Here is a 21,809-nt window from a genome sequence, read left to right on the forward strand (position 1 = left end):
TTGCTATGTCTAGATTATGTAAGGCATTCATGAAAGGGATTTTTCTGTTCAGACCACATATTAAAGACCCTTCCCCACCATGGGATCTCACTATTATTCTTTAAGGCCTAACTCAAAAACCACTTGAACCAGCTAATGATTGTGAAATGAAATTCCTTTCATGGAAAACCATCTTTTTGGTAGCCATCATGTCAGACAAAAGATGTTATGAACTACAGACCTTATCATTTAAACCACCTTATATAATTTTTCATAAGGATAGAGTATGCCTTTGTAACAATCCATCCTTAGTGCCTAAAGCAGCCACAGAGACTAATATTAACTATACTATACAGTTGCCAGTCTTTCTTTCTAATTTTGTTTAGCAAATGTAAATATATTTTGCATCTGTGTGATGTTCACAGACAACTACAATTCTATCTTCATAGAACTAAACAGTATAGAAAGTCTGACCAGTTGTGTCCTTTTTACCAAACCATCTAGGCTGAGCAGTATCCAAAGCTACATTGACCAAATGGATTATAGACTGTATTTCACTAATTTTTTGAGAAATTGTTTGGAGTTACCTCACCCTCCTAAAGTCCATTCTACTAGATCTATGGCTACATCATCTGCTTTCTCCTCCAGAGCATCGATCGGTTATATTTGTTCTGCAACCACCTGGTCAAAGACTCATACCTTTGTGACAAATTATAAATTGGACATTGTCTCCAGAAGTAGACCTTCATTTGGTTTGACCGTTCTCCAAAATATCCTTCCTTGAGGCCACCCGAGAGTAACATAGCTGGGGACTCTGACCCAGTAGTGAAGAAGAATGAAAAGGACAGCATCAGATTTAGAAGTTATGTACTTACCATAAGCTGGCATCAGTGTTGTCCATTTTCATTCTTCCTCACCTTCCCTCCCGGCCATCCCCCAACCTAATGGCTTCTAGAGGACCTATTGGATATGTAAAAAAACGTTATGTTCCTGGTTTGAGCCTCTGATTTCATCTGATTTCTTCTGTCTATACTATTTCTTTATATAGTAGAAACTCAATCTGACAGAGTTATACAAGGTGTAGAGCATTTTGGGTAGAGGGAGGAGCTTGAGAGTAGGATCCAAGTTTGAAAAATGTGGCTGAGTCAGATCCAAGGGTAGGATCCATAAGCCAGCAGTGAGGATGAATGAAAATGGACAACACAGATCCCAAGTTATGGTAAGTACATAACTTCTAATTAGTCATGGTGAAGTGACCATCATTGCCCTTCATCTTACTTAATTTATTTTTATTAGAAGTCTTGTAGATTAGACAAGATTCTGCAAATTATGATAGGTGTATTTATGTATGTCCCTCTATGAATTATGACAATATCCTTAACTGTTTGCAGATATTTGTCACATTTTGAACACAATGACTGATGCACATTTTTCATTCTCTAGTACTTTCCACCTATTACTGAAATGTCCATTGAGCTTGTATAAATTCATGTGATTTGCATTAGTAATGCATATATATATATATATATATATATATATATATATATATATATATATATATATATATATATATATAAAAAACTTTATGAATGTGTTTTTCTGGAATACAGCTTTGACGTGACTGCTTGCCATTGGGCTGATGTCATACATAATGTCTACTTTGCTCTGAGTTATTGTCTGTAGACTGGGGCATATTTGCATATGACTAGGTTAGCCACAGTTCTTGCATGGAACTCTGTTCTGTGCCAGATTCTGGGAACATTATAGTATCTGACCCTATGTTTTTTCATTGTTTGTACTTTACTAAAATTACTAAATTATAACATTAACTAAAACAAATGAAAAAAAGAGCTGTAACAAAATTAATCTGACTGACTTTTATGCTTCTCTTGGTTTGCATTATGCTGATATAAGACTTGGCAGTGTTGGCCAAATTTCTGTTTTCCACTGATATATTCCATCTCATCCTTGGTATTTTGCAAACGTTCCCAAGCCAATGAGTGGTATAATTCCTCCAGTATGTAGTGCATTTGCTTCAAGGCCTCCTGCCAATGGAACATGTCTGAACAACTTCAGTAAGACCTGTGATGCCTGTGTACTGGCCCAGTAATCAAGGAATCTCAATCCTCATCACTAACATCAGTGAGGGACATGCACATTGAGAGGATGATAGGTACACACACAGTAAAGTACAATTTCCCTTAAGAGCACACAGAGACCACACTCAGTCTGTGGCTGGTTTCTCCCTCTCTCTCTTCAGGTCCCCAATAAGACTCCCCACTGGCACAGCTATAGGGTTATGATCTCAGCCGAGCAGTCAAGTCAAAAACCTCCATCACTTGTCCAACCAGTGCTTCGTGTCCCTGCCCAAGTAGCTGACACACACACACACACACACACACACACACACACACACACACACACACACACACACACACACACACACACACACACACACACACACTGAGATTTGATTTAAATTACTTGTGCTCAAACTCACTTAGGTTCATAGGTTGGTACTAGGCTATCTGCCCGAAGGTATTTATAAGCCTGGCCAGAATGTGTTGGCTTTTGCCACCCCCTTAGATTAGTTCCCTGTGCCTCTGTCCAGAAGAGTCACTGAAGTGATCCCCGAGGTAAACTTTCTGTTTCCCATCCACTCGTCAAGGTTTCTTTTGAAGAGTGTTAGCGAGGAGCTCTGCCTAATGTAGATTGGAATCTTGTTCCAAAGCATGGGAAGTCTCTGGGACAGGAATCTATCCCTCCAGCACATCCTATTTATTGTTGTGGTGAGGTTTAGATCCCTAGAGCGTGTGGCTCTCGGGGCTAAGGTTTTCTTTAGGTAGAGCATGTCCATCAATTCTGGGTTGGACATGGCCTTGTATGTCAAGCAGAGATCACCTCTGAGTAGGCGGTATGCAACTGAGTACAACTCAAGTTTTTTCAGTCGAGCTGCATAGGGCATCTGTTTGAGGCCAGTGTTCCTCTTGGTGAGGTACTTCTGTGGTCTTTCCAGCTGTTGCAAGTGTCTTGTAAGGTACATCCCAAATGGGGCGTTGTACTCTATGATGAGTCTGATGAGTGATGTGTAGAGGGGCACAATGACCTCTTTTGATCTGGATGCGAACCCTTTTATAATTAGGTGGGCCATGTAGAAGGATTTTCTAACCACTTTGGCAATGTTATTATCAAAGGTGAGATTACTATCTACTTGGGTCCCCAGATCCCTTGTTACATTTTCTGTATTTAGGGGGACTACCACGTATGTGGTAGTTTGTGGGTACTTTGTTTTTTCCAAAGGGGATGACTATGCACTTTTTGGCATTTAGCTTAAGGCCATGATTTTGACACCAGGTATCCATCTCAGTGAGACCCTTTCGGAGGATGTCTGTGTCAGCTGGAGAGTCAGTTATAGCCCCTAGTTTGCAGTCATCTGCAAACTTGGTCAGCCATAGTCCTCCTGTGCTTGCCTGTACCTCTGAGAAGTATATGCCAAACAGGAGGGGTCCTAGGACTCAGCCCTGGGGAACACCACTTGTAACCGGTTTAGAGTCGACCTAGCATCCGCAACTCTCACCATGTGGGTTCTGTCCGTGAGCCAGTTGGCAATCCATCTTGTGATGTAGGGGTTTATGTTCAGGCTGGTGAGCTTGTCTATAATACCAGAATGGGGAATGGTGTCGAAGGCCTTAGCAAGGTCTAGGTAGGCTGTGTGTTCCACCTTTCCCTCATCTATAGCCTTGGTAACTGTCTCAAAGAAGTACATCAGGTTTAGGAGGCATGATCTGCCCTTAACAAAGCCAAACTGGGTAGGGGCCAGTGTTTGGAGGTTCCCAATGTCTCGGTTAATGAGTTCCATGATGATGCGCTCCATAGCCTTGCAGACCAAGCTAGTCACACTTATAGGGTGATAGTTCCTGGGGTCTGTTGTGGCTCCACCTTTGTGGAGCAGAATAACTGTTGCTATGCGCCACTCTATGGGTATGTAGCCTGTGGAGAGGCTGAGTTTGAACAGTGTGTTTAGGTGAGGGGTTAGTTCGTCTTTGAGCTCATGTAGGACACAGCCTGGGACACCATCCAGTCCCACTGATGCTGTGTTTTTGGCTTTGGAGAGGGCTGTTTTAACTTGAGTGTTTGTGATTTCAGGGACTCTACAGTCTTCTGGTATGGTTATGGGCCCTTTTGGGGGTGAGAGTGGGGTGAAGTTTGCAATGAACCTGTCTGCCAGGATGTTGGTGATATCGGTCGGTTCAGTGTATTTTGTGCCATTTTGCACTAACTCCGAGCTGATCTGAGCATTACCACTTAGATTCTTGACATAGCTAAAGAATGCCTTGTGGTTATCTTTGGAGTCCTTGGCAATTTTTCTTTCAAAGCTCGCCTTGGATAATTTTATGAGGGATCGTAGTTTCTTGCTGATACTGATCAAGGATGTCTTCCCTTCTTGGGATTTTACTCTTTTCTGTACTAGTTTCATCCTTCTATTGTATAGCTTATTTATGGCAGGAGTCCACCAGACTGGTTTCCTTTTCTTGGAGGAGTGAGTCTTGGTTTTGCTTGGGATGGCATGATCCATGCATTCTTGTAGCTGCCCATAGAATGCATTAGTAAAGGATTTTGCAGCATGGACAGTGTTATTCTTCAGCATGGGGGCTTTGAAACTTTCCACCTCGGTCTTAAGTAATGTGAAGTTTGCTTTTGAAAAGTTTTTCACTGTGGTTTTCTTGTCCGGGGGTGGTGGCGGAATATGGATACCCAAAGTGATTTGTTTATGGTCAGATCTAACCAGCAAGTGGTTGACCTCTTGTGTGGAACACCGGTCACTCATGTTGGTGATGACCAGGTCCAATATGTTGTCACCTCTGGTGGGAGTGTTGACTAGTTGAACTAGGGTGTTTGAGTTTATAAATTCTAGGAAAAGTTGGGCAAGAGAGTTAGTACTTGAGTAGTTCTCCCAGTTAATATTTGGGTAGCTGAAATCACCCAATATTAGGGTGTTTAGTAGAACCTTTATGTTTCCCAGTGTTTCCAGAAATGCGGAATGAGGGTCCTGGGATATGGTGGGTGATCTGTAGCAAGCTACAATTTGAATTGCAGTTTTGCCCATTGTTAGTTGCATGTCGATGATCTCTGAAGCATCGTGTTGTGCCACTAACCTGGAGGTGTGGGTGTCCTTGATGAATATGGATACGCCCCTGCCTTTTGTATTTTGGTTTGGGTTCTGTGGCCAAAATGTATGGTATGAGTTGTAGCCTGGTAGTGCTGGGGTGCTCTTTGGAGCATTAAACCAGGTTTCTGTTACTGCACATATATCGAATTTCTCCATACTGAGAAGTGCCTCGAGTGCGTGCATTTTGAGGTTTAGACTTCTGGCATTGAGTAGCATTACCTTTATTTTTTTGTTACTTGTGATATTTATGGTGGTGGGTTTGTCTTTTGAGCATTGCCTAAAAAAGGCACTATGGGGGTGGCAAGCCTTGGCCAGTATTCGAAAGCCTAAGGGTGACAGGTGCAAGCCGTCTCTAGCAAAGCAGCGTGGCTTGTCGAGCATGTTATCCCAGGCAGACAGACACTGGATCCCCTTTGAATGACACCAGAAACTTAGCCAATTGTTGAAATTGAGAATTTTTTCTTTATACCGTGGTATCATTCTTGGTGAGGGCAGGATGCTATTCACAGTCAGGATCATACTGGCCTGGGCTACATGATCAGAGAGCTCTTCCATGTCTCTCTTCATGTAGTTCAGGGACTTGCCCAAATGTTCTTTGAGTTTGTTTACTCCAATGCCCTGGACCAGCTGATGACACCCCCACAAGAGGTGCCAACATCCTGGATCTGGTATGTACCAATATGGAGGACCACAGTAGCACTCCCACTCTGAGGTCTTCCCTGATGATATCTAATCACAAATTAGTCTCATTCAAAGTAACTATCACACCTGATCCCCCTCCCCCCAGCAGCAATTAAACTAAAAGATATCTCCAAAGCAGATTATAACCTCTTACAGGATGGTATAAATAGCTTCACTGAACCTCCCTCTGAACTGGCAACTATGCCAAGTTCTCCACCAATGCTTTATACAAACACCTGTATAACTGCAATGACTGAGCCATAACTGATAGTACCAAAACAAGCTCCTCAAGGAAGAGCAAAACTTCCTGGTGGACAACTGCCATTAACAGGCTTTACAACAAGTGGAAAAAATTGCTGTCTAAGAGGAAGAGGGAGTGAGCACTAAACTGGAAACACTCCCTCCTCAGCTTAAACAAGAAAATAAGATTTCTTGTGAAGTCCTCCAAAACAAACTACTAATCCAAATTAACTTCCTCAACTAATGACAACCATAAGGCATTCTTAAGTTACATCAGTAAATTAAAGGAAAGGCCCAGATTTGTGCTGAACTGGTAGTTAATGATACCATATATACTGAGCCTGTGGACATTGCTAACTTGTTGGCAGAAAGGTTCTGTGAAAACTTCACTCCCCTGTCCCTGACTCACGTATCCCATGACATCCCTGCCACCTGTCCCCTACCTTGTATCTCTAAAGATCAGGTCATAAACACCCTCTCAAAGGCCAAAAACACAGCCTCTTTTGGACCTGCTAAGATCCCAGGCTGTGTCCTACATGGGCTCCAACAAGAACTAGCAACACTATTGGGTACTCTTTTCAATCATAGTCTAAGCACCGGCTTCATCCCAGCTGAATGGAAAATGGCCACCATTATTCCCTTACACAGAGGTGGTGCTTCCACTGACTCTGGGAACTATAGACCTATTAGCCTGACTAGCATTATCTGCAAGGCCATGGAGCAAATCATCATGGACTGTATCAACAAAGATATAGGTAATCTCCAAACAGTTGACCCTACTCAGTTTGGATTGTCAAAGGGAGGTCATGCCTGTTAAACTGTGTGGACTTCTTTGAGACAGTCATCAAGGCCCTGCACAGGGGAAATCTGTGCATACAGCCTACCTAGACTTAGCCAAGGCTTTTGACACTATCCCCCACTCAGACATAATTGGCACACTCGTCCAGCTAGATATTAACCCTTATATAGTGTGTGGCTTTCACCACCCCTTAGTATCATGAATACTGCTGTGCCTAGTTCCTACAGTGATACAGAGATGATTCCGGGGTAAATCGATACAATCCTCCATCCACCCCATCCACTTTCTCTTGTTTCTTTGAACAGAGAGTCAGAGGCTCTGCCTCATGGACTGGGATTCTGTATGTTCCATAGTCTGGGGAGTCTCTGGGTCCTCCAGCCTCCCACGTCCTATTTATATTTCGTGTTGAGAGTCTTAAGTCTCTGTGGCTCTGGTGGATTTGGATTTTTTTTTTGAGGTGGAGCATGTCCATTAATCGGGTTTGACATGGTATGTCATGTCAGGCACAGATCACCCTCTGAGCAGAAATGTATAATACTGAATAGAGCTGGTTTCAGTCGGTCGGTGACATATATATGTTATGTTTTCTTTATCCTTTTTTGAGGAACTTTGGGGGTCTTTCCATCATCTGCTGGTGGTGGGTAAGGTACATTCCGAAGGTGAGTTACTCTCATCATTGGTCTGAGTGAAGAGTACAGGGGTACAATGACCTCTCCTGATCTGGATGTGAATCTCTTCATGATCAGGTGGGCAATGTAGAAGGTCTTCCTAACCACTTTGGCAATGTGAGTGTCAAAAGAGAGGTTACTGTCAACTTATATCATTAGATGGGTCACTAACTGGCTCATTGATAAAACACATATAGTGAAAATAGGGGAATCCACCTACAACACCAGACCTGTAACCACTGGTGTTCCAAAGCATCAGTCCTGGGACCTCAACATTGTGGAATCTATTTCTCTGAAGTACAAGCAAAAACTAAAGGTCTGTGACTGAAAAGGTTTGCTGATGACTGAAAACTAGGAGTGTTCATAGAATCTCCAAATGATGTCAACATCCTACAAGAGGATCTTACACAAACAAATGATTGGTGCCAAAGTCATGGCCTTAAACTCAGTGCAAAAAATGTATTATCATCCCTTTTGGTAAGAGCGATGTTTCTACTAACTACCACATCAATAGCAACACCCTAAGTATGCACTCAGTGGTGAGAGACCTGGGCACACAGGTTGACAGCAATCTTACATTTGATCACCATGTTTCCACAATGGTAAGAAGGACATTCCATATTGCTCATCTCATAAGTTAGGACATTGCCTCCAGGAAAAAAGTTATAACCTCCCTGTACTCTTCCCTCATCAAGCCAATAATTGAGTACAATGCCCCTTTTGGTATGTACCTTTCCAAGCACCTGCAATAATTGGGAAAACCACAAAGGTTCCTTACATGGAAAATTCAAGGTCTTTAGCATCTGTCCTATGTGGATCATCTGAAATCGCTGTCACTTCATTCTGTTTCATACAGACTACTAAGAGGCATTCTCTGTCTTGCATATAAGGCAATATCTGACTCTGCTTTACTGGAAATGCTGTATATCCACAAGTCAAATGGTACACATGTTACTCACTCTAAAGACATTAACCTGGTATGTGACATTAATGGAACCTGCTGGAGGGACAGATTTCTCTCCCAAAGGTTAGCACACCTTTGGGCAGACTCCCACTTCATGTCAAACAGAGCACCTCATTCTCCCTCTTCAAATGCAATCTGGACGATTGGATGGGTAACCAAAAATTCACACCGGGAGTTCCACCTGTGTCCCTCTTGGACACAGGCATTAAGTACTGATCTTGGAAATAAGTGTAGAACTTGGCTTGGCTTATAATGGCCCTAGAGCCATTAGCCTAATAACTTCCTATGATCCTATGATCCTATAGAATGTGCAATATATCTCCTAAGCTATGGTTGTCCAGCTTTATTCTGTTCCAGCTTTCTCTTGAAAGCATTTCTCCACGTATGTAGGTCTATCTTGTCCATTTCCCTTCCCCCTTTTAGCTTTGTCCTATAGGTTTCACATATACATGGCATAAGTATATCTGTATGTTCACCTTCTGTAATGTATCATCATTGTTCTGTATGTATACTTATACAATATGATCTTGTACCTCCATGCTGGACATCATTCAAGGCATATGAACAAAAGGTGGTGGCAATTGAGTAGATTCCATCAGTGTTTATGATGTATGTTTGTATTGTGCATTACCCACACATTTGTATGTTTCCTGCCTATGCACAGGCTTGAATTCCTTTACTTCTATTATTCACATATGTATCACCATTTATTTCATATTCCATGCCATTGGTGTGGGTATGTGTGATAAGCCTCTTTGTCTTTGACTTATGTACTGTTATTACATATCGTAGATCTGTGTCGTATACCCATCTCTGTTGCCTCTGGCCTGGAATGTCTTCTTTGACATATGGGTTCCATTTCTCTAGTGCTGGTGATGTGTTCTTCATTGATTTATTACACAGCCACAGTACTCTTTGCTGCAGTACAGCTGTTTAATACTATACATCTGCTTACCTATTACATACAGGGCTGGAGGTTCTAGTCTGCCCTCCACTTGCTGTTCCTATATTTCCTTGCCTGGATTTGATCATCTTGCTATTGCTTAGCTTATACTTGCACTGCTGACAATCTAGTGGGTGTCAGTGTTTGATGTCCTTGTGTAATTCAATGACAGCACTCCCCATTTTAATGCTCTCTGACATACACCTACCATCAGTCATACTCTTTTTGGTATGACTGTCAAACATTTTCAGCATCTCAGCACTTCTGTGTGCATTGGTACATACGTATTTTTGAGATGTACAAAGGCTGGTATGCATCCCTACCCTGTTTGTCATTTTCTTATTCACCTGTGTTGTACAGTCCATATGTGTGTTGTCTATGTAACTTACCAATCCTTTATGTGCATTACCAACCTTTATCTATCATGTCTTGTGATATCTGGTATGTGCCTGTACCTGTGCTTTTTCCTGCCTCCTCTTTCTCTGTCTTTCCATTCATTCTATTCTACAAGAGCAACAAAAAAGTGACCTATCTTCACCCCAAATAATTACCCCTACCCCTCTGTCTCTTCCTGACCTTCCTATTCTATCATCCCTCTTGTGTGCCCCTCTTCTTCACCTTAACCCCATATCTGCTATTTACTATCACCCTATTTCCTTGGCTGTGTGCATTACTTATGTCTCTCACACTTGTCCAGCATCCAATGTTAGCTACTGTTAGCCATGGTGTTGTGGCCAGAATTGCCCTCTACCCTACTTAATTAATTTTTTGTTATAAATTTTGCAGATTAAGTCAGATTCCACAATTTATGATAGATGTATTTATATATGTTCATCTATGTAGTAAGACAATATCCTTAATCGTTTGTGGATATGTGTCTTTTTCTGGCATTACTACTGATGCATATTTACCCTCAGCCAGTAATTTGCAGGTATTACTGACACATTTCATTGAGCTTGTATACATTCTATTGGCATGCATTGGTAATGTACATATATTACTTTATGGATAAGTTTTCCTTCAGTACAATTTTTCCATGGCTGATTGTGGTTGTACTGATGTTGCAGGTTATTTGTTGTGTTTTCTTTGCACTGGATTTTTCTCTGTAGTCTGGGGCATATTTGCATATGACTTAGGTTGCTGCAAATCTTGTGTGGAACGCTGCTTAATCTGCCAAATTCTGTGAAGTTTATGGAATCCAGTGGCAAGAGTATCATTGTTGATCTACGCTATCATTTCATGGTCTCAGATAAGCTATACATTTCTAGCTGGTCTCCCATTTTATATGTCGCTCTCATTATCCCACTTAAAATTGTTCATGAACAAGATGAGTTAATATAAGTCAGTCCAAAAGGGGTAACACACTTTGAATGGCAAAATGACCAAACTGATGTGTTTTGACACAGCCTAAAGACTCAAAAATCTACCCCCTTACCCAGCCCCATGGCACATAAGGGTAAAGCCCTGAATGTACCCCAAATGACTCATGTCCTACTAGTGGAATATGCACCAGAAGGACCAAGTGAGGGAGGATGAGAGTAAACAGTTAATGTAGCTCACCCATCTTGTGGTGAGGAGACAGCTTGGCTTACTACAATTGCAGCATGAACAGCCTGTTGAGTGACATGCTACAAGTGTGTACCACTTGGTCAGGATGTTGCACATATGGAAAAACATAAGCACTTCCAGTAGACACCTATAGTGAAGATCACAAGTATGCTGTGGTGATGTGCTAGGGCATAATGAAAAAAAAAAACACCCAGTGGCAGCAGAATGATGCTGCAGCAGTCCTCAGTTCTCTTCATTGAACATGGATGAGAGAGTCAGTGGGAGGCTGTGGTGGGTCTGGTAGAACCAATGAATAAAGAAAAGAGCTGGCGGCAGTTGAACCTTAGCTATGGGGAGCCAATAAAAAATACCCCCTCTTGCAACCCTCTCATAATAACCAAGCCACTGTGTCTAATATTCTAAATACTAGATATCAAATTTGACTCAAACCTTTCTAGTTCCTTGAATATTAATGCTACCCTATTCAATATTCATAAAATCTCCCACTTCCTCACCCAACATGTAGAGCTGCTATTGGGAAAAAAAACATTCTTCACCCCCAGGAACACAGTCTATCCTTACTAGTCAATACCTACCTCAAATTAATATTTAAATTAACAATGTATGTTCTCTTACAGAATTTGACATTTTATCCTACTTTCAACTCACACAGAGCATAACTGTATTGCCCTCCAGTGACACAACTGGCTACCTGTGAATAAGTGTGTTGATCTGTACTGCTGGACTGCACATTTGACTGTTTTACAACTACATACTGCAGTTTAGATTCCTGAGTACACAGTGTAGATTTTAGGTCTGCACCTGTTAGGCCTTATACATTTCTCAGTGCATTCACAGCTACATATGGCTGAAATTGAAAGGTTAACACATGACAATGCTGGCAGACAAACAAGTAAAACACATTTTGATGGAAATATGTACTGTTGATTTTTTCCAGTTATTCGACATGCCCATTCTAAAGTATGCAGACAAGCAGTGCTAAATCAGTTCACCTCATTTAATGCATTCTGCAGGACATACACATTTCTATTTATCAGGTATAAGTGAGATGACCAGTGTTTGTGATCACCTTTATTAGTTTTGACACACATATCTGTGTATGACTCAGAACTCCACAATTACTATTCCTGCATGATCTGCACAGGGGAATGCTTTTCATTTAATGGTTACAGTAGCCCTGACATGGCACTTTCTTGGCAGGTTAACTCAGACACACTCATACGTATCCTAATATTCCTCTCCTGCATATTGTACCTTGTTTGCTACTGATATCTGTATTACACAGCAGCTGGGAATTCTCCTTTGTAACACTGGTAGCCTCACACAGGCATTTATTCCTGACTTTTACAGCACAATTATATATACAGGCGGAACTACCATTACTATAATTTTGGTTTCTTACTGCTAATAGTAGGGTGTATTCTGTACTCACCATACTGCCGATGCAGCGGGGCCAGTCACTGGGCATTAGCCTGCACATTCTGGGAACTCTCTACAGCAGTATGGGGAGACATCACACGTTAATAACACCTGCACAATCACAAGTTCAAATTTTTCCGTACATAGTTAGAGATACATAAGACTGCATACTTACAGACAGGTGGGACATCCTGTGCTCGGGATTCTTGGATCCACTGGTGCAAAAGTGAACCTCTCCTCTGAAGAGCTGAAAGCAGGTAAGCAATGCTTACACTAGCAAAACATTGCTTAAATGTATTTTTCATTGAATTTATAACTTATTTTTGCATTTATATTTTACATATTCCCACCCCTACTGTTCTATACATGAGCCATATGATTGGCATCTATCATTCACATTCCTTAAAAGTTTATTAAATAATTTAACAGAGGGGATTCGAACCAAGCATGTTCTACATGCTATACCATGGCAGTACCACTATGCTACAGCAGATTGATGATGGTTTCTATCACAGTAGCACTTGTCTATCATTTTCAGGATTTCAGCAAGGCTAAGCTTAGCGGCACACCACACAAACAAGCTGCACGGCGCTTAAACTTTGGATTTATTTCATGAAAAAAATATTACATTTTTTTTATTTTTATTCCTTTCCTCTTGACCTACTGCTTCATGCATGTAGGGCAAGAGTGCATACATTTGAGGTGGTGCACTTGAAGGCTGATGCCTTCTAGGTGTTTGTGGTATTTTTTTTTTCAGTGTCCGTGGATACTGAAATGTTAGCTATTTACATGTCAGTGTCTGTGGACACTCGTTTACTATATAATATTAGAGCCAAATTCTAGTATTATATAGTTTCACACTCTTCCATGTCAGAAAGTACCGTACGGCACTTTCAGAGTGAAGGGGGCGTGTTTTAGGTGCTGGCATTGCTGACACACGCCCCCTGCACTCGTTCGTGTTTTGTGTCCATTTAGTTTAGATACCAGCATGCCTTCATGCATATGCAAGGTATATCCTAAATGGACACAAACCACTCCGTGCAAAAATAGCCTTATTCTTGTATGGAGCTCTGTGAATCCAGGGGAGTGACTTTGATAATGAAGTAATTTACATCATAGAATTATTTTTAAACAGAGGTTATCCACGTGAAGTGTTAGTAAAAATAACTTTAGAAATCAAGAATAGAAGAGAAGCTGATTTTCCTCCTATATTATTCATAGGGTTAGTTATTAAAAACTATATCCCTCCCACCAATACTGTTATGTCATTACCCAGATGTGTTATAGACATGACAGTAGATAGTTTTATTATTTATTTAACATTTGTTAACTGGGAAAGTCCGACTTGGAATGAAGCCAATTTTCAGCAGAGGCCCAGGGAGAAATGCTCCAGATGCATGTCTTTGTAACATGGGAGGAAACCAGAGCACCCAGAGGAAACCCGCACGAACACAGGGAGGGCATGCAGACTCCACACAGAAGGCACCCCAGCCGAGAATCAAACTGGAAAACCTCTTGCTGTGAAGCGACAACCCTACCACTGCACCACTATGCCATCCAAGTGATGTCTAAGAAAGTGATGTCAGTCATTAAAGAATTAGAAAGTAATTTCAGGCAACAGTGATTTATATGATACTTTAGGAAAAGCACCATGTTTTATATACTGCGGTGGTGGTGTTGCGGTAGCGTTGTCACCTCACAGTTAGACGTTGCCCATTCGATTAGAGCATCTTCTGTGTGGCGATATGCGTGAACGGGCGTTCCTTCATTGAAGGTTGTGCATTAGGCCCAGCACGTAAAACTCTACTGCCAATCATTAGCGGACCAGAGTTCTGCTGTGGCGACCCCTAACTGGGAAAAGCCGAAAGACACAACAACAACCATGTTTTATATACAAGAGGGGAAATAATAACATTAAAAGTTTGTTGGAAAGACAGGATACTAAGTTACCTCTTCTTGTGACTGACAGACCTAAAGGCATGTACAAATGTTTCATTTGCAAGATGTGTAGATATATACATACCATATATAAGTTTAAATCATTTAACAAATACTATAAGTATACCAGGTAGATTCAGTTGTAATACTGTCAACATTATATATATATATATTGCATTATGTTCTGAATGTCCAGCCTATTATATAGGCATGACGACCAGGAATTTAAATACATGTATAAAGGAACATTATTATGCTATTAGGACTAAAGATACATATAATGCTTTATACAGACACTCATTGGATTGTATTTCATATAAAAAATTTACTTTTTCTATTTTACAACATATAGATAAAGATTTAAGGGGAGGAAACTTAATAAAAACAGAGTTGAAAGAAGAGAAACATTATGGCAATTAAAACTGGGGGCAGATTATCCCCTTGGCTTAAATGAGATGGTCAATATTACATTTTTTTATTAGAAAGAAAACTAGTTATCTAATTTTTATATTTAAGCTTTCAAGTATGGTTTTAAAACTAAACAGCTTTTTTAATGAGTTAATTGATTAATTTTTCATTAAGGTATGGTTTTGGTATATATATATATATATATATATATATATATATATATATATATATATATATTTTTTTTTTTTTTTTTAGAAACTGATTTGTATTTCTGAAGAAGTCTGTCTGATGAAAGCATTGAATAAAAGTGGTTACGCTAAAGTTTGGTGGTCCTCTGTTGCCTTCAGTGTATTTTTGTTATTTAGTTTTTTACACAGTCATACCTGGAATTATTCTGTTTTTCTGTGAGGGAGATACCTTGAGACAGAGAGAGAGAGACCAAAGTAACAGACAAGGGGCTGGATTCATGAATGGCTGAATTCTGTGCAGGAACACTATAGCCACTCCTGCATGCAATATGTGATCCAGGATAGGGCCATTTTTGCATGCACAAGTGGCCCTATACTGTCCCTGCATGGAATTCTGTTCAGTATGCAAATCACCTCATTTGCTGGTGAAAACCATGCAAATTAGTTTGTTTTGCAATCCAGCAAGCTGAACGGATTCCGTATAGGAACAGTGTCAGTGCAAAAATGTATTTGGCTAGTAGCCAAATACATTTTTGCATCTGACAAAACGGAGGCATGACAGCTCATGAAAAGCATGTATTATGTTGAACAGACAAGCCAATGGCCAAATATAAGGCCAGTGGCATTAAAAGCAGCTGAAATTTTTAAAAATAAAACTTTTATTTTTTTTGGCCGATCTCGGATGTTTAAGCTAAAGGTAGTGGCACGCAAACACAGGGGTGCCAAAAACAAAATAAAATGGGGAAAAACTGCTTTTTAACAGAAATCTACATTTTTCCATTATAGTCAATGGCAGGCAGAATTTAAACAAGACAAGGGTGCACTGGTTGCCAAGTCGAAAGGGTGTGCTTGAGAATTGTAACTATGGACCTGCACAGTGGGGTATGCAAATGAAGGGAACTATACTGAATCACAGATTTCTACCTACTGGCAGCCTGCACCTAACCATACAGGTGCAGGAATAGGAAACCATGTAGGCAGGACAAGAGGATAACTTCAGTAGTGGGTGTGTCATGCTTGGTGTAAACTATTGGAGCCCTGCGGCCCATATTTGCTCTTAGATAAGCAGAGATAAGGAAGGGGTGTGTCTCACATTGTTGAGCATGGTTTCCCCTGCTTAAACATGTGTGCACACCACACACCTGGTTTTAAACAAAAAAAGCAGGAACTAGCAGCTCTTTTTACATCTGAGCACTGGGTATATGCGGCGCGCCTCGGTGCTTAAACGGGAAGGCAATGGGAAGGGAAAACAGTATTATGAAGGCAATCAAGGCGAACTAGCACAGCTGGCAGGTGAAATGTATTAGAATCAGCCAATTACACAGGCAGCAGCCCAGCACACTACTATAAACTATGCAAACACTTTTCAGTCTGTTTTTTCTCACAAACTCTACACCACTGGTGTACACAGATGGGGAAATTTTACCTGAAAAAAAATGTTAGGGGCTGCTGTCGCTCTCATACATCAATATGTGCAAGAGGCTGAGGGTGTTGAGGATGTGAATTATGATGACCATCCCACAGTGAGGAGGAGAAGAATGTACAGACCCTGGGTAACCTACCAGGACCTACATGAGCTGGAGATAGTGGAGCACTATAGGGTGGACAGGGACATTCTACAGCAAATTGTTGAGCTGTGCTGGCCCCGCCTCACACACAGAACCAATAGAGTGGAACCTATCCCAGTGGATACCAAAGTATGTGTAGGCTTAAGAATGCTAGCCACAGGTACCTTTCAAAGGGCAACTGGGGATATCATGGGGATCTCACAGGAATCAGCATCCAGGGTACTTCACCAGTTTCTGGATGCCATGTCAGCACATGCCAGTAAGCACATATATTTCCTCAACACCCGTGAGGCATTGACCAGCAATATGCATCTCTTCCACCAAATAGCAGAATACCCTTAGGTAGTGGGTGCTATAGACTGAACGCATATACACATCAAAGCAGCACCCAGTGAGCAGTTTAGGGTCTACATAAACCGCAAGGGCTTCCCCTCCATCAACTGCCAGGTCATGTGCATTGCCCAGGGTATTATCTTGAATCTGTGTGCTGGCAGCCCTGGAATCTATCACCACTCCCACATCTGGCATATGACACAGCTGTACCAGTCATTTGCCAGTGGGGACATCCCATATGGCCACCTAGTGGGGGATGCTGGCTAAGCACTGTAGCCATGGCTGATGACACCCCTCAGAAATGCACACACACCTGAACAAGAACTCCATAATGAGGCGCATGCACAAACAAAAATCATAATAGAGTGAGTGTTTGGGATGCTCAAGTCATGGTTCCGCCGCCTGGACATATCTGGTGGAGCCTTGCAGTACTCTCCAGCTACATGTACACAGATGTTCATAGTATGTGCTATGCTACACAATATGATCTTGTGGAAACAGCTGCAGCAGGAACAACATGGGGCAAGGCCACACAGCCCCCCACCATTGCCAAGGCAATCACAGGCACAGAGAGACATGGAGGAGGAACTACCTGAGCCTGCCCATGTAGGCAGAAGGAGGCATGCCCAGTATGCCCAAGCCTTGGCAAAGAGGCAATGCATAGCACATACCCTGACATGATAGGGACCCAGGGAATGACACCACTCTCTGACTCACACATACAGTAAAAGGGATGCCAAACATGACACTACCTGTGCTTTACCATGTATAGGGAGTGTACTATGTGCATCTGACATAGTCAGCCCTCCAGCACCGTCCTCAATACTGGCCCAACTCCAAGGTAAGTCACTCTTCCTATCAATTACTGAATGGAGTAGTATGTTCCGATAGTTGTATCTATGATATGGATGTGAGCATGCAAGGGAATCGGGTGGCTGAATGGGATGGCAGCAAATAGTGGACACCTATATGGGCAGCATGAAATCCATAACAAATACTGGTGTCAGCCTACTAGGCAGTACTAGACAAGGTGACAAATCCCACTGCAGTATATGTGGTGACCAAACATGTGTCTATAGGACACAAACATGCATGTCTGTGAGGCTCACATACCCACCACCAGCCTCAGCCAGCATGATAGGTGTAGATGACCCTAAAGAAAGGCTGGGCTAAGGCCTCCAATTAATGGCAATGGTGAACAGCCCCCCCTCCAGACCTACACAGACAGACTGCAACAGGTCTGGCAGTTGTATGTTTGTTCTGAAGGGTAAGAAGTCTGAAACTGAAATGTAGGTCAATAAAATCTAAGAGCTGTACTCTACTGATATGCCTCCAGTCTGCATGATTGGTCAGAATACAAATGAAATAGAAGCCAACAGAGTACCTGAAATACCAGTACAGTCATAGCAAATTTTTAAAGTTATCAGGTGTTACCCCCCCCACAATCCTATGTAGAAAGTGAATAACGTAAGTGTGAGGAGTAATATCAATAGAGCACAGATTACCTAAGCTGGTCCAATCTACCAGATATATTGTTGCGTATGTACAATATGCAGGGGTCTGTGTGTCAGGTTGCTGTGTGCTCAATATTGTCTGGAAGTGGTCAGCATGTAGGCATGGAGCGCTGTGTCTTGGTGGCCTATGGACAGTACAGTGGTTGACAGGGCCATGTTCTGACAACTGCAGTGCCATCCACAATGCTTCTCAGTAATACAAATGTCAGCAATCATCCATACTCACTGTCCAGATGTCAATATCTGTCACCATCTGAAAGATGCCATGAATGTGAGCCCATACATACACACAATACACAGGTGGAAGTACCCTAGACAGAGTGCATAAAATGTAACTGTCAGCTGCACACATCTTTGGAATTGTACAGACAGGTTAGCAGCACATTAGTTGTCTGTGTAGTATTGAATACTGATATAGTCTGGTCAATCACTGGCAGACCACAAAAGGCACAGTTATGAAACTGCCTATGTCCCTGCACAAGGCAGCATAAGGGGAATGTGTATGTGTATATCTGTGAATCAGCTGCAATTAACTTCCATATCACACAAGCATGCATCTCACCCCACCATCAACCACAGGTTTATCACAGGTCATACACTGTGAATTAGTATAGTATGACTCCACGTCTGTATGGGAATACCCACAGAATGCAGCATGCTGAAGAGGTGTCCTATGCAGGTGTGTCCCTAGCTGTAAGCAGCACCCTGCCTGCATCCAGACCAATGGATCAATATGTACAGGAACTATTGCCATTAACACCTCGCACACTTACCCTGTCAACCCAGGGGAATCCACTGGCTCGCAGCCTGGGAATTTAGAAGTAACAAAATGCACTGGCCTGCTACAGATGTCCTTCATCACTACCAATTGGCCTACAGTCCTCTGTCAAAGGCCTGTGCCTCACCCGTAGTGCCAATGTATGGTATCTCATGGGGTCCCAACTAACAACCTAACACAGTCAACAGATCACATATGCAAGGCCATGTTGACAAATCCCAGTAGCATGCCCCCATGTCCTACTGCATGTACTGTGGACCAATTCATAAATACTGCTGGGATGAAGGGCCAGCTATAGGGATACTTCTCAGATATCGCTCACATAATGTTAGGAAGAGGATAATTTTTATTTTATTTTATTTTTTTAACTTAGTCTGGCTGGATCTGGACATTGTCCATTTCAGCAGAAGGAGGAGAAAGAAAAAAAGCTCCATTAACAGACTAGTAAATTACAATAAAAAGAACAACAATCAAAATCACAATCAACACAGAACCAATCATACAAAAAATGTAAAATAAAATAATAGAGTGGGGGTGTAGAAGCATGGACATCATGGAGTGTGTGAAGTCCGAAACCCTGATGTGTGCCCATATGACCCCTGCCTGCAAACCCAGTAATGGGTGGCTACAAACCTGCTCATAAACCACAATGTGAAGGGGAACTGACCCGATATATGAGCCCTGTCTCTGTGTAACCTGGGTGAATCTGTACAGCTGAGAGGTAAAGGCACAGCAGGACATGGCCATTCTGTTAAGTCAATATATTTACGAGAAGGGGATCCTCAGCTGGCATAGTACCAAGGTGCCGGACCATTTACACAGACCCGTCAGCAAGTGTCTGTAGCTACCCCTCCAGAATGGCAATAGTGTGCAAGAATGTGCAGGCTGGGGACCACAATACTGGACTCAGCTTTATTCATCTTGTATTTCCCAGTAAATAACTGTGAGCAAATAATTATAACTGTCAGTAGCTGATGACATAATACATCACAGTGTAAAACCAGTACATATGTCTGAATATCTCTGCTAACATCAACCATGTAACGCAAGCAGCACAGACAACAATAGTTACAGTATCCCTCTATCTGTCACCCATTGTGACTCCATATTGTCAACCTATTTACAGATATCCTGCAGAAACAGGTTGCTAGCTGCAGGTGTAGAACACCAAACCCCTGGACAGGAGTACAACCCTAACTGGAATGGATTCACACACTCAATACAGAAGGTCATACTGGGCATGCTCCCACAGCCCATGTCTGACAACAAGGTGGACTATACGCATCTGTCATCTGCAGATTTCTGTGCACACAGACACATCAGATTATACACCATTTATGCTTCACATACACACATTAGATAAGAATACTCACACATATTCAAGGCCAACACACAATAATATGCTAAACATACACACACACACACACACACACACACACACACACACACACACACACACACACACACAAACACACACACACACACACACACACACACACACACACACACACACACACACACACACACACACACAGATGTGGGGAATAGAGAGACAGACAGTGACAGAGAGAATTCCTTTATGAGGCCTGTACCACCCACTACACATCCAATTGTCCAATATCACATGATGTGCTGATGTCAATCACTGTAGACATTCCTTTTGGTTGCCCTCAGCCCTATAGTGTCTGTAGTGCTTGTGATAATGGTGTAACATGATAGTACAAATCAGTATTCATGTAGCATCTGTATACTCAGTCCTGTCAAATGTAAAGTTGTGTGTGACTGAGTGTGTGTGTGTGTGTGTGTGTGTGTGTGTGTGTGTGTGTGTGTGTGTGTGTGTGTGTGTGTGTGTGTGTGTGTGTGTGTGTGTGTGTGTGTGTGTGTGTGTGTGTGTGTTTTTTCTGAGGAATGATTTATGGCCCATTCACACACACTACACTTCCTTCCCATTGCCCATGTTAGAACTCCTGCTGATGTCAGTCACCTTGAAATAAACCATCAGCCAAATCTCAGTTGTCTAAGCTCTGTGGTGTTCATGATAACTCTATAATGAAGTAGTGTAACAAACTAGTTAGGTAGGAGTTCTAATCCCAGACATGGCAACTGTGATATTGTGTGTGTGTGTGGGGGGGGGAGATAAATGAGTTTAAGGCCATTCACACTCACTACACCTGCCACTTTAGCATGCCTGATGATGTCAGTCACCTTGAAATAACCCTTTAGCCAAGTCTCAACCCTGTAAGCTCTGTGGTGCTTGTGAAAACTGCATAATACTGTAGTGTAGCAAACTAGTTAGGTAGGAGTTCTAATTCTGGTTCTAGCAATTGTGAAAATGTGTGTGAGAGTGTGTGTATCTTTGTCGATACCTGATTTTGTGATCATTCACACTTACTACACTTCTCTAACCCTTCCTTTAAAACTGCAGCTGAAGTCATTTACCTTCAAAGATACCTTTGAACAGATATCTAACATATAAGCTCCATGCTGCTTGTGATAACTGTGTAATACCATAGGAGAGAAAACTAGTTAGGTAGGAGTTCTAATCCTGATCATGGCTACTGTGATAATGTGTGTGTTTGAGTGTGTGTGTGTCTTTGCTGACACCTGAGTTTGTGCTCATTAACACTTACTACACTTCCTTACCCTTCCT

This window comes from Protopterus annectens, chromosome 2.part1 (assembly GCF_019279795.1).
Source record: "Protopterus annectens isolate FY-2018-M chromosome 2.part1, PAN1.0, whole genome shotgun sequence".
NCBI classification, from domain to species: domain Eukaryota; kingdom Metazoa; phylum Chordata; order Ceratodontiformes; family Protopteridae; genus Protopterus; species Protopterus annectens.